The following is a 12,294-nucleotide window of genomic DNA, read 5'->3' as shown; positions in this document are numbered from 1 at the left end:
CACATCTGGACATACTCCTCCTTGAGCTCTATCTCAATCTGAGCTCTAGACCCACATCTGGACATACCCCTTCTTGAGCTGTATCTCACACTGAGCTCTAGGCACGCATCTGGACATACCCCTCCTTGAGCTGTATCTCACACTGAGTTCTAGACCCACATCTGGACATACTCCTCCTTGAGCTCTATCTCAATCTGAGCTCTAGACCCACATCTGGACATACCCCTACTTGAGCTGTATCTCACACTGAGCTCTAGACCCACATCTGGACATACCCCTCCTTGAGCTTTATCTGACACTGTACGCTAGACCCACATCTGGACATACCCCTCCTTGAACTGTATCTGACACTGAATGCTAGACCCACATCTGGACAGACCCCTCCTTGAGCTGCATCTCACACTGAGCTCCAGGCACACATCTGGGCATACCCTCCTTGAGCTGTATCTGACACTGAATGGTAGACCCACATCTGGACATACCCCTTCTTGAGCTGCATCTCACACTGAACTCTATGTCCACATCTGGACACACTCTTCCCACTGAGGTAAACTCCTTTAGACTGTACAGAAAGGAGTGGATGAAATATTACCACAAATCTCTACTACTGAATCCTGCGATTACAATCAAAAAACACACATGTTGATGCTTTGAAACTGTTTAGTAGTGACTGTATTACTTGTCAAAAATGTCCTATTGTTCTGATTTTCAGGCCAGTTATACAGTTTCCTTTATATTCCTGCTGATCGTGACATTGTAGTATACGAACATCTGGAAGCTGTAGCAGCATCATCTAAAGTTCAATGCTCCCTTCACTTCCGGTCTCCTCTTCACTTCCGGTCCCCTCTCCTACTTTCATTGATCCTGAGGTTTCAGGGGTAGGGGGCTGCTCTCTGCATGGGGTGAAGGATGCCAGGCTGGACAGCAGTGACCCCAGGGCAGTAATAATAATAATAATAATAATAAAACCATTTGTAGAGCGCATGGTTACACTATAACAGTGTGTCCCCGCGCTATGGAAGCAATCCATCCAGCAAGCAAGACCTTCTGTATTTAGCATCACAGAGGGGGAAGAGGGAACTAATAAGTGCCCCGAGTTCGTGGGAATAGGTAAGTTTTCAGTTTAAGTCGGAATCTTACCTCCGACGGTTCCATACGGAGTTCAATCGGGAGCTCGTTCCATTTTTTGCAAGTATAGGTACCTGAACGAGTGTCCTCCCATTCGCGCTTTAAAGATACGAGGGACCTGAAACTGCATGCTCCCTGATGATCTCAAACTACGTCTTGGACGATGGATCGTTAAGAATTTTTGAAGATAGCTTGGCCCCTTCCCCTGGGCTACACGGTGTGTAATACACAGTGCTTTAAATAGGATGCATTCCCGTATGGGTAGCCAGTGGAGAGTCTTAAGAGCCTGTTGTCCTTAGGCTCTTTTGGACAGATTCAGGACCAATCTGGCAGCAGAATTTTGTACACGCTGCAACTGTTGTAGCCCTTTTTTACTCAGGCCTAAAAACAGGGAGTTTCCATAATCTAGGTGGGGGGTGACCAATGCGTGTATTAAAGATTTCCTGGTGTCAATGGGCAAATAATCAAGTATTTTGCGTATGGTCTTAAGGACTCCATAACATTTACCTACTAGCCTTCCAATGTGCTGTCCATAGGATAGGCAGGAATCCAAAGGGACACCTAGGTTCTTAACCGTCTCTGAGGGGGTAGTTGTAGGCAGGCAGTCCTTCCTCAGCCCCTCTGAAGGGGGGGGGGGGGCTGGGCTGCCCTTTCACATTTAAATGTAGCAGGAAGCGAGGACAGAAATAAAGACACTCCTAGATGAGAGAAGAGTTCTCCTGGATTGAGGCTGGCAATGATGCTTTCAGTGCTGCTTTCAGTGCTGCTGTTGACAGCTGCCGGGGCGCAGGAGACTCAGGTCTATTATCAAGTCAAAAGGAATTACCATACCCAGCAGCTGCTCCCTCCCAAGGACAGGAACAATAAAGGGGGGGTTCTGCCTCCATGGACCACCAGCCAGAGAAGAGGGGGCGAGAGAGATAATGAGCCCGGGGCCACCTGTGGAAGCCCCCCCCCCCTCCAAGCAGCGAGGGGCGATGAGCAGGTGTTTGAGCCTTTCATGATCCGGGGTTCCTAATTAAAGCGGTAACATCCCTTTCATAATGAAATACATCATTATCTGTCGGGATAGCAACACTTCCCACCCCCCGGAGAGAGGTTGTTTACTTCTTGTTCTCTTCTTGGCCGCTCTGACTTCCCTGTTCCTTCTCTGTCGCATCAGAGACTCTTCCAAGCCTTGACTCGGGTCAGGCTCAGGTCCCTCTGCTCTGATGTCTCTCGAGGGCCCCCCTGCACCCACCCTTGGCACGGACAGGACCAGCTGCAGGGCGGTACAGGGCAGGACTCTTCAGTGCGTGGACACTGCCCCCACTGTCCTTTACTCTGCTTTCCCCTGACGTGGCCTCTTCGAGCCCCTAAGAGGGGCACCGGAGGGATTGTGCTGCCCTAGCGGGGTTCAGAGAGCCCGAAGAGAACCCCCCCCAGCCACCCCCACAAGGATGATGGATGGCTACTCGGCCCCTCCCTCAGTGGAGCAGAGGGACAGCTGAGGTCCCTAGTCCTGTTACCTGACCTCCTGGGAGATGGCCCACTGAACCCCTCATGCGTAGACACTCAAGCCCTCCTGAAGGAAGCGGTGGTCCTTCACCCCCCCTCAAGGGGTGCATTAAGGCATGTTATATCTGTGCACATGTGTTAATCTTTAGGTCTCTACCTGTGGTGTGAAGGTGAGTTTCGTAGAGGCCATGATGATCCCAGCACAAGAAGAGGCCGCCTCTTCCTCCCGGAGGATGTGACACCCACAAGTACCCTCCGCGGGGGACACTGTGCAGTGCGTCTGGCAGGGTTGGTGGAATTGACCTGCCAGCCTCTGTGAGGTTCAAGCAAAGCTCCATTGCCTGACAGTAGTTTGGCAGCTTGGGAAGCAGGGTCCCCAGCTCTGACCATTATGAAATGACCCCTTCTTAGGGCCAACAAAATAGGCAGCAATGTGGACATCTGCCACCTTTCCCTCTTGTTGCCTAGCAACTGTGGTGTGGTACTCAGAAGGCCTAGAGTGGCCTCTGTATCTCCAACACATACCCCTTGACCTTCCTTCCTTGAAAGTGTTGACTCTGTATCCTCTTTTAGCTGTAAATGGTATCAAAAGCTAAACTTGCACTAACATGAACCAAGCTTATGTCTTCCTCCATCTTGGATTGATGTAGCAGTGCGCCACAGAGTTAATGTTGTCATTATTTCCCTGGATATAAGTAAGGAAACTTCACTAAGCGCGTTGCCAGAGGCTTCTCACCACACTCTACCAAGCCGAGGGCGTTCCAATCGTCTCAGACTGTAATTTATATGATGTGTCAAATGTAGTGTTCTTCTTCCTTGTTCTTGCACTTGCTGGTGCATATCCTGAGCCCCAAACGTTGTGTGGTTTTGTATGAGAATCCTTACTCGATGGTCTTATAAAAGGATGCACTTTTCATCTGTAGCCAAGAACCCCATCTCCCACCCTAATAATGCCAATCTACGCTGGATTTTCCATCGACCTTTTCTGAATTCTTTGTACAATAGGAAAGTTATTTAACACGTTAACTGCTTCGAACGTTCCGCGCCAGTGCGCACCGTTTGAAGAAACGAGTGGGGCTGCGATGGTCAACGGTCGTTCTGGCCGACGGGAGCACGGACGGGTTAATATTGTAACAAAGTAAAACTAATCCAAACAAAAAAAATCGAAACAAATAATCTAATGTTATTATAAATTATTTCTCCTCTACAGAATATCCAAACTACACTCAACTAACTACAAGCAACACCCAAGAAAGTCTTCCAAACAAAGTAAGTATACATTTAAAAAATACTAATCTAATAACTAAAAGTCCCAACCCAAAAATACCCCTTACTACCCACTCCCCAAAATACAAACAATACAGTTAAAAAAAAAATTGAAAATACATTTTTCTTCTCAAAGAAAAAAAGCAAGCACTGCATCCAAAGTGCAACAAAAAACATCACAGAATCCAACAACTTTTACAAAACCAAACATATAAGTATATTTTAAACTTTTACTTTATTAATACAACAAAAACATGTTTAACATATTTAACATTTTCTAAACAAATTTCTCATAACAGTTCAAATAACAAAATGACTAAAGGTGCAAAATTCATAAGTTCGTAAAAAGGAAAAGTTTAATATGCTAAATGGCATATGTCTACACCCAAGAGAAACAAACAGCCTACAAGATTAATTTGAAAAGCACCAAATACTACTACAATGCATGTTATGGGAGGGCAACAACAAAGGAAACTACAGTCATAATTGTCAAAGAGTATAACCTCCCCCTAACATAGCAGAGATAGAAGTAAGAGATGTTTTAGAAACTCTTAAAGAAACTAGCACTAGTTCTGAGAAACCCACAACAGAAATACTAAAGGACATCCTAACCCGAGTTCCTGAACATGTAACTGGATAATTACCCTCCATATCTACTTTAACAAGAGTAATTGCTAGAACTAAAATATCTACTACTCAGACCCCACCTGCCCCAAAACATTCAGTGAAGTTCAAATACCACCTGATTGTACTCTAACTCATAATGAAGAACAGTTTCTTCTTCATGATAACAAATCAAATGACAAAAGAATTGTAATATTTGCAACTCCCCCAAGCCTACAAAAACTTAAAATGTGTGAAACATGGATGATGGAAGGTACATTTAATAATATTGTCCAAACCATTTGTAGAATTATACACAATTCATGGACAGTACCAGAATAGCAACATGCCCTTCATTTATGCACTATTACCTAACAAACAAACAAACAACTAGTTATATAGAACTACTAACAAAAATAAAGTAAGAAACTTATAACTACTACCCACAAAAATGATCATAGACTTCGAACAGTCAATGATACAAGCCGTCCTGAAAACCTACCCTCACACAGCAATACAAGGTTGCTATTACCATTGTAATCAAACCATATGTAGACAGCAGCAAAAATCTACCCTTAGAGTAGAATATGCAACTAACGCCAACTTTGCATATGAAATAAAAACGAATTGCACTAGCCTACATTCCAATAACAGAAGTTTCTGAACACTATACTGTATTAATTGAATACCCCTATTACCAAACCAATTAACAACAACTAAGTCCCCTACTAGAATATTTCGAGGATACCTGGGTGGAAAGGCTACACAGATCTGGACATTGTAGACTTCCACATTAGATGTTGGAATGTGTACAACAGTAGACTAAACCAGGAAGCAAAAACTAATAACGCAGTGGAAGGACGGCAAAATACCTCCCAAGCCACAATGGGAAGAACCCAACCCACCATACATAAATTACTAGAATCGATCCAAAAAGAACGAAGCTACCAACAACTAAGACTAGAGCAATCTGTAACATGGTAGTCCAATTGTGGGTCAGTTGATCTGGTTTGCCTGCGGACTGCACCCGGTCTTCCTCTCCCTCTTCTCCTTGGCCTTCCCAGACCCCATTGGTCCTTGCTGGTGGTCTGTGGGTCTTGTGGGGCTTGTGGGGTTCGCGTTGGCCTGTGCCTGCGGTCCGGGTGCATCCATGTTGCTTCCCACTTTGGATTGTTTTTGGTGTGTTCTTTTTGTTGTTTTTATAGTGCATTTTCCCGCCAGACGCGTGGGATTTGCAGGCCTGTTGCTGCTTTTCGCTGCTTTTTGTATCGGGATTGGCCTCATCACAAGTTTTTTTGTATTCCTGTCTCGCATTTTGTGGTGTCACGTTGACTTTATCGCGGACATTTGACGCGTTGTCAGGGGCCTATCGCATGGTGCCTCCGTGTTTTGAATACTTAGTAAACACAGCGTTATTTTCCCGCGAATAGACTGCGATATTGAAAGTTGCGTTAAGTTAATTTTGTGATGGTTATCACCCGTTCTTGAGAATATCCCCCAAGATTTTTAATATATTTTTACATTCTAAGTATGTTATTTTAAATTATAATATAATTTTTAAAGTTAGTATATATTTGAAAGTTAATACAGTCCATAATAGTTAAAATTTAATACACCTACCTAATTTTGAATGATACTGTAGTCTTCTATTAGTTTGGAAATATTTTTGTCTTTTCATGCAAGGTCGGTAAAGTTGATGTCTCCTCAATGTTTGTATGGGAATATTTTTGTTACCAATAGGTTTGTTGATAATATTTCATCAGACAACCATCCTGAGTATGCACCGTTTGAGGGATGGAAGCATCTCTGCCCATCCCGACAGGCTGTGGTGGGGGCAATCACAAAGTTATTTTTGTTTTAGAAATGGGTCCTTCTTATGCAATTTACAGCACAAAGCAGTTCTGAAGAGAAGCTCATGAAATATTCCTGCACATTAGGTATTGACAAAATGCTAAGGACCATTTGTTCGACCCAGCAGCAAATCATGTGTGCTCAGTTAAGAAAATGATGTGTGACTTTGTGTGAGTTGTTTTGAAACTAAATGTGAAACAGGTCACTAAACCCATCTATTTGGGAGAAGAGTCAACAGACTGTCAGTTTTCTGGCAGTTTTTGCTTTGTCCTGCACAAAAAGTTCAGCTCGATGGACACTCTGGTACTCCTGGGTTTCTATTATTCAGAACATTGCAGAACCTTTGGAAAACTCACATCATTCTTGGGTACCAGGAGCTCAACTGTTCTCAAAGTGAAGTAAAAAGAACTTCCTTTCTGGACATGATTGAAGGAAAGCCAAGGGTCTGGTGTGCAAATGGTTTCAGGTTTCTGTCATGAGAATCTCTTTAGGGTGAGAAGCTTCAGGATTGATGGCATCTGGCTAATAAAAGGTATAGAGTCATCTGACCAATGAGAAGGACAACCTCCGCCTTGACAGACACCTGGATTTTTGGCATCCGACTAATGAGAGGTAGAGACACAGCCTGGACTCTTACCAGGATGGAAGGCATCTGAGCATTGGGAGGTGATGACATGGTCTGGACTCCTTCCAGTAATTGATGGCATCTAACCTTTGTGAGGAAGAGGCTCGGCCTGGACTCCTACCAGGATTGAAGGCATCTGAGCATTGAGAGGTAGAGACTTGGCCTGGACTCTTTCCAGGATTGATTGCATCTGACCATTGAGAGGTAGACTCTCTGCCAGGACTCCTACCAGGATTGATGGCATCTAACCATTGAGAGGTAGACACTCTGCCGGGACTCCTACCAGGATTGATGGCGTCTAACCATTGAGAGGTAGACACTCTGCCAGGACTCCTACCAGGATTGATGGCATCTAACCATTGAGAGGTAGACACTAAGCATGGGCGTAAAATCCGTTCCGCTCACGGATTTTGCGGATTTTTGGCAAATTCGCAATCCGCAAACTCTCGCGAACTTCCCGCGAACTTCCCGAAAATTCGTAAAATCCGTGCGAAGCGGATTTTTTGCTTGGTCGCAATTGCCAACTAGAATACTATACAATTTCGCGGGAGTAAACACTTGCGAACACGTAGATGCGGCGGGCAGCGACAATCTCGCAATTGCGAGATTGCAAAATTTGCAATTTCGCACAAGAAATCCACCAGCAGGCAGCATAAACCTTGAAAATTATGATTTTTATCAGAATAACTCCTCAGGTTGACATTTACCTGCACTTTTTCTTTGCAAGGAGTCCATTTGGGGGGGGGGAGGAAGGAAGTGCCCCACAGTCTCCAACTTCCTGTTCCTGTCCAGCAGGCTCCTCCCAGTGCTTTCTTCATGTGCTGGTCACTTTGATTTGGATCTTGACCTGGAAGGATTACTTTTTGTGGATGCTGCTGGATATTTGGATTTTTGCAAAACTGAAAGCACTCAGCAGGTGCAAAAGTTCAATCTTATCATTAGTAACCATTCCCTGTAGTGCTTCTGAGGGGCCCCTTCAGAGTACATTTGCCTACTTGCAACTATTCTATGACCCTGCTCTGACCCTCACAGCAGGCTCAGAGAATAGCTACAAGTAGGACACAAAGGTCCTGTGAAAAAAAAATGCACTGCAACAAAAAGCAAATTACAGATAAGGAAGCAGGTGCCAGCCAGACTGGAAGTTTAAATTCAGTGACACATTAATCAACCCCAAATTAATTCATGTCAGTTCAAGCAGGGCAAGTGTGCTTGCTTTTTTTCACCCCCATAATCTACAGTGATAAACCAACCAGAGGGTGGCAGTGATGTACTAGAGGGTGGCATGGGTGTACCAGAGGGTGGCAGTGGTGAAACAGAGGGTGCTGTGAACCTGTGATGATGAACCAGACGTAGAAACAACATAGTCGCGGCCGTTGCGAGCCGACAAGTAAGTTCGCAATTGCGAACTGGTACACAACCCTCGCGAACTGGCAGAAACATTTGCGAACACAAAAAAAAAAATCCGCAAATTCGCGAGAGTTCGCGGATTTTGCGAATTGCGAATCCGTAAATACGCAAGTTCGCGGATTGCCAATTCGCAAAATCCACCCATGCTTAGTAGACACTCTGCCAGGACTCTTACCAGGATTGATGGCATCTGACCATTGAGAGGTAGAGGCTCGGCCTGGACTCTTTCCAGAATTGAAGGCATCTGACCATTGAGAGGTAGAGACTCGGCCTGGACTCCTAGCAGGATTGAAGGCATCTGAGCATTGAGAGGTAGACACTCGGCCAGGACTCCTACCGGGATTGAAGGCATCTAACCATTGAGAGGTAGACACTCTGCCAGGACTCTTTCCAGTATTGAAGGCATCTAACCATTGTGAGGAAGACACTCTGCCAGGACTCCTACCAGGTTTGAAGGCATCTGACCATTGAGAGGTAGACACTCGGCCAGGACTCCTACCGGGATTGAAGGCATCTAACCATTGAGAGGTAGACACTCTGCCAGGACTCTTTCCAGTATTGAAGGCATCTAACCATTGTGAGGAAGAGGCTCTGCCTGTACTCCTACCAGGTTTGAAGGCATCTGACCATTGAGAGGTAGAGACTCGGCCTGGACTCTTACCAGGATTAAAGGCATCTGAGCATTGGGAGGTAGAGACTCGTCCTGGACTCTTACCAGGATTGATGGCATCTAACCATTGAGCGGTAGAGACTCTGCCAGGACTCTTACCAGGATTTATGGCATCTGGCCGATGAAGACATGGCCTGGGCCGTGACCGCTGACCTGCCAATGGTGAGCTGCCAATACTAGGCAGTTACTCTACCTTAGCCAATGAACTGTTTCCATAAAGAGGCAGCCTCTGGCCAATAATTGACTCCATGCACCGTAGTGACCACGGTCTTGGCAGGCCTACCCAGTTCTGTCTCACTTCGAGTCAGCACAGCTCCCATCTCATATTTGTTTATTCACCAAAAAGTGCCTCTGTCACCCATCTGACAATGCTTATTTTGAAATTACAGCGTGACTAACAGAATGAAAACATCTGCAATGCAAAACCTCATTAGCTTCATATTCTGACCTAATTTTACCAACATAATTGCTTTGCCACTTCACATTTCCACACCGCCTTTTTCTGAAAATGATGCGCGTGGCAGCTTTATTCATTTCCTGCATCTGACACTGAAAGGCGTGTATGCAAGCTGATGGTCACACTTTGTGTGATGTTGTGAAGTTTATTCAGAAGAGGTGGATAATTGTCCAGGCATCTGTCTGAGAGCCTCTGACGGTCCTCATTTCAGGACTGTCTTTGAATGTGTATCCCTCCCCGCCTCACACAGCTGTGTTCGCTGATTTCAGCTCATATTATAGCCCAATTACAGTGCCCTGGATGGGTCTCAGCTAATCCGCACTTGTCAAAGATTGGACAACAGAGCAGATGTTGAGAGGGGAGGGGAGGGAAGGAGAAGGTTCCATAATGTGAACACCCTCAAAACACTGAGACTTGGATATGGAAGAGCCTGATGTGGGCCAAATAATGCATAATCTCTGCTATTTATCTGTCATTAGCCACAAAGTACATAATATCAACTATTTATTCACCACTGGCCGCGTTAGGCCAGATGTACTAAAAATTGATAACAGTATGTGACCAGTGATTTTTTGACCAGTGGGGTATTTGTCAGAACCGACCTATGTACTAATAGGTCAGTTCACGGTATAAAAAATCTTAGAGGGTTGAAAGTCAACCTATCTCATGAATATTAACGAGCTATATCACAAAGTGCAAAACACTATGATTCATAGCTATCAAAGTATGGGGTCATGTTGGGGTCACCATGCCTGTGATTGCTTTCAAATAAAACAATTTTATTTAAATGCATTTTCCTTGAAAGAAAATGGGATGTGTTTAAGAAACAAAAGGAAAAGTTTTACATGTTTTACAAGTAGGCAGTAGTTCATAGAACCAGTGCCTAATCGTGAAAAATATTTTTGTAAACATTGACATAAAGGAAGGCATATCTTGGGTCCCCCTTCCCGTTTGCAAATGGGTAACTACTACCTTTGTGTAGCTGGTGACATATTAATGTTTTGCAGCCAGATTTCGGTCACAAAAGATGAAGGCATCCCTTTCCCAATTGTTATTTGGAAGGGATGCCCTAAACGGATGTATGACGTTACAACGCAGGCTATTACAACGCCTGCCTTTACAACGTGGTTTTTACACCACAAACCTTTACAACGAATAGCGCTTAGAGGTGCTGGATAGTGGTAAGTATAATTTTCTATTCCAACTCCAGTCTACGTGGACACTAGGGAAGGTGTTGGATAGAAAATTAAACTTATTCCCTATCCTAGAGCGCCCCCAGCGCAATGAGTTGTAATGGTTTGCGTTGTAATGACCGCGTTGTAATGGTAGTGCGTTGTAATAGTTTCGTTGTAACAGTTGTTCACCGCCCTAAACATGCCCCTATCCACTACTCATTTGGTATGTACTCGCAAACACACATTGTGATTCGGCAACGTATCAACAAATCTCAGTTATTGTTTGTTACATACCCAGAGACTTTTTGTCAGTCGCAAACAGCCTGAGTTTGTGAATTGGATCTTTAAAAAACTGCAAAAAACTTTAGTACATCTGGCCCACAGTACGTATTCTCTGATATCTAGCTGGCAGCTAGCTAAAGAATTGTAATACTTCACAATATACCCGGCCACTGGCCAAATAGCAGGGATTGTGTACTATTTCACGGGCAGTTGAACACATACTTGAAGGAGGTTGTTACTTAGCTTTGAGTGCCCGCCATGAACATCTCCTGAACAAAATGGGTCAATTAACAATGACAAAGTGGCGGCCATCTTAGAACGGGGTGCAGGAAAGTGTGTGGAACATTTGAAAGTAAATACTTGTACAAAAGGAGTATGTAAAACGTGCATCAATCAAGCTAATGAAGTTCCCGACAAGTATACAGTAAAATCAGTTTGGAGGCCGTACCTTTCTATGTGAATAGAACTTAAAAAAGGTGGAAATCAATAGCAGTAAAGACCTGTGCAAAAGCCCCATTCACTGCTTAATTTGAGCCAGTGGGGCCCACCGGCACCCATTTCTGGGCTTCTGCGTTTATTTCTCGTCATCAGATATTTACTGGGAGCAAGAGAGGGAAGAACACACAAAGTTGAAAGACAGAGGAAGAGGAAGATGGACAAACTGTCACAAAGGGGGAATGCAGGAACCTGCAGGAGTTAGATACAGGGGCAGGAAGTGTCTATAAAGGATTATCGAGGCATGAGGTGGATTCAATGCTCACAGTGTGCCGATATTTATCACCACCCATGAGCCTCTGAGCAGAGTATTGAGCTCCACCAGTCATTCTTTCACAAATTAAGCACTGATCCCATTTATAGCTTACACATAACTTGTGCTGCAATTTGTGAGGTTTGGCTGCCTGCAGATCATTAGCAAAGCAATACCTAGTAAGAACGATATGCACCTTTGAATTCATCTTAAAAGATTGTTTTAATAACTGCTTTGCTGCAGCCATAGTTTTTCCCAGTGCAAAAAAATCCCACGCGTGCGCGGTTCGACGGTCCCAGCCGTCCTCCGCACACGCCCACTTTGACGTCAGATGGCCGTGGGGGCGTCCGACGAGGAAGAGGTTAACAGATGAAAAGTCCTTGCCTGTCGTTTTTTGTGTTTCTTGTGGAAGGGTTTGTTGCTTCTTTTGGGTTGTTTTTGGTTTTTCTAAGGGTAATTTCAAGGGTAATTGTGCTTGTTTTTGGTTTCTTTAAGGGTAATTGTGCTTGTTTTTGGTTTCTTTAAGGGTAAATGTGCGTGTTTTTTTTTTTCATGAGTACTTGTGCTTGTTTTTGATTTTTTTCA

Source organism: Lissotriton helveticus, chromosome 11 (assembly GCF_964261635.1).
Source record: "Lissotriton helveticus chromosome 11, aLisHel1.1, whole genome shotgun sequence".
Classification (NCBI taxonomy): domain Eukaryota; kingdom Metazoa; phylum Chordata; class Amphibia; order Caudata; family Salamandridae; genus Lissotriton; species Lissotriton helveticus.
Note: the sequence above shows the minus strand (reverse complement) of the source record.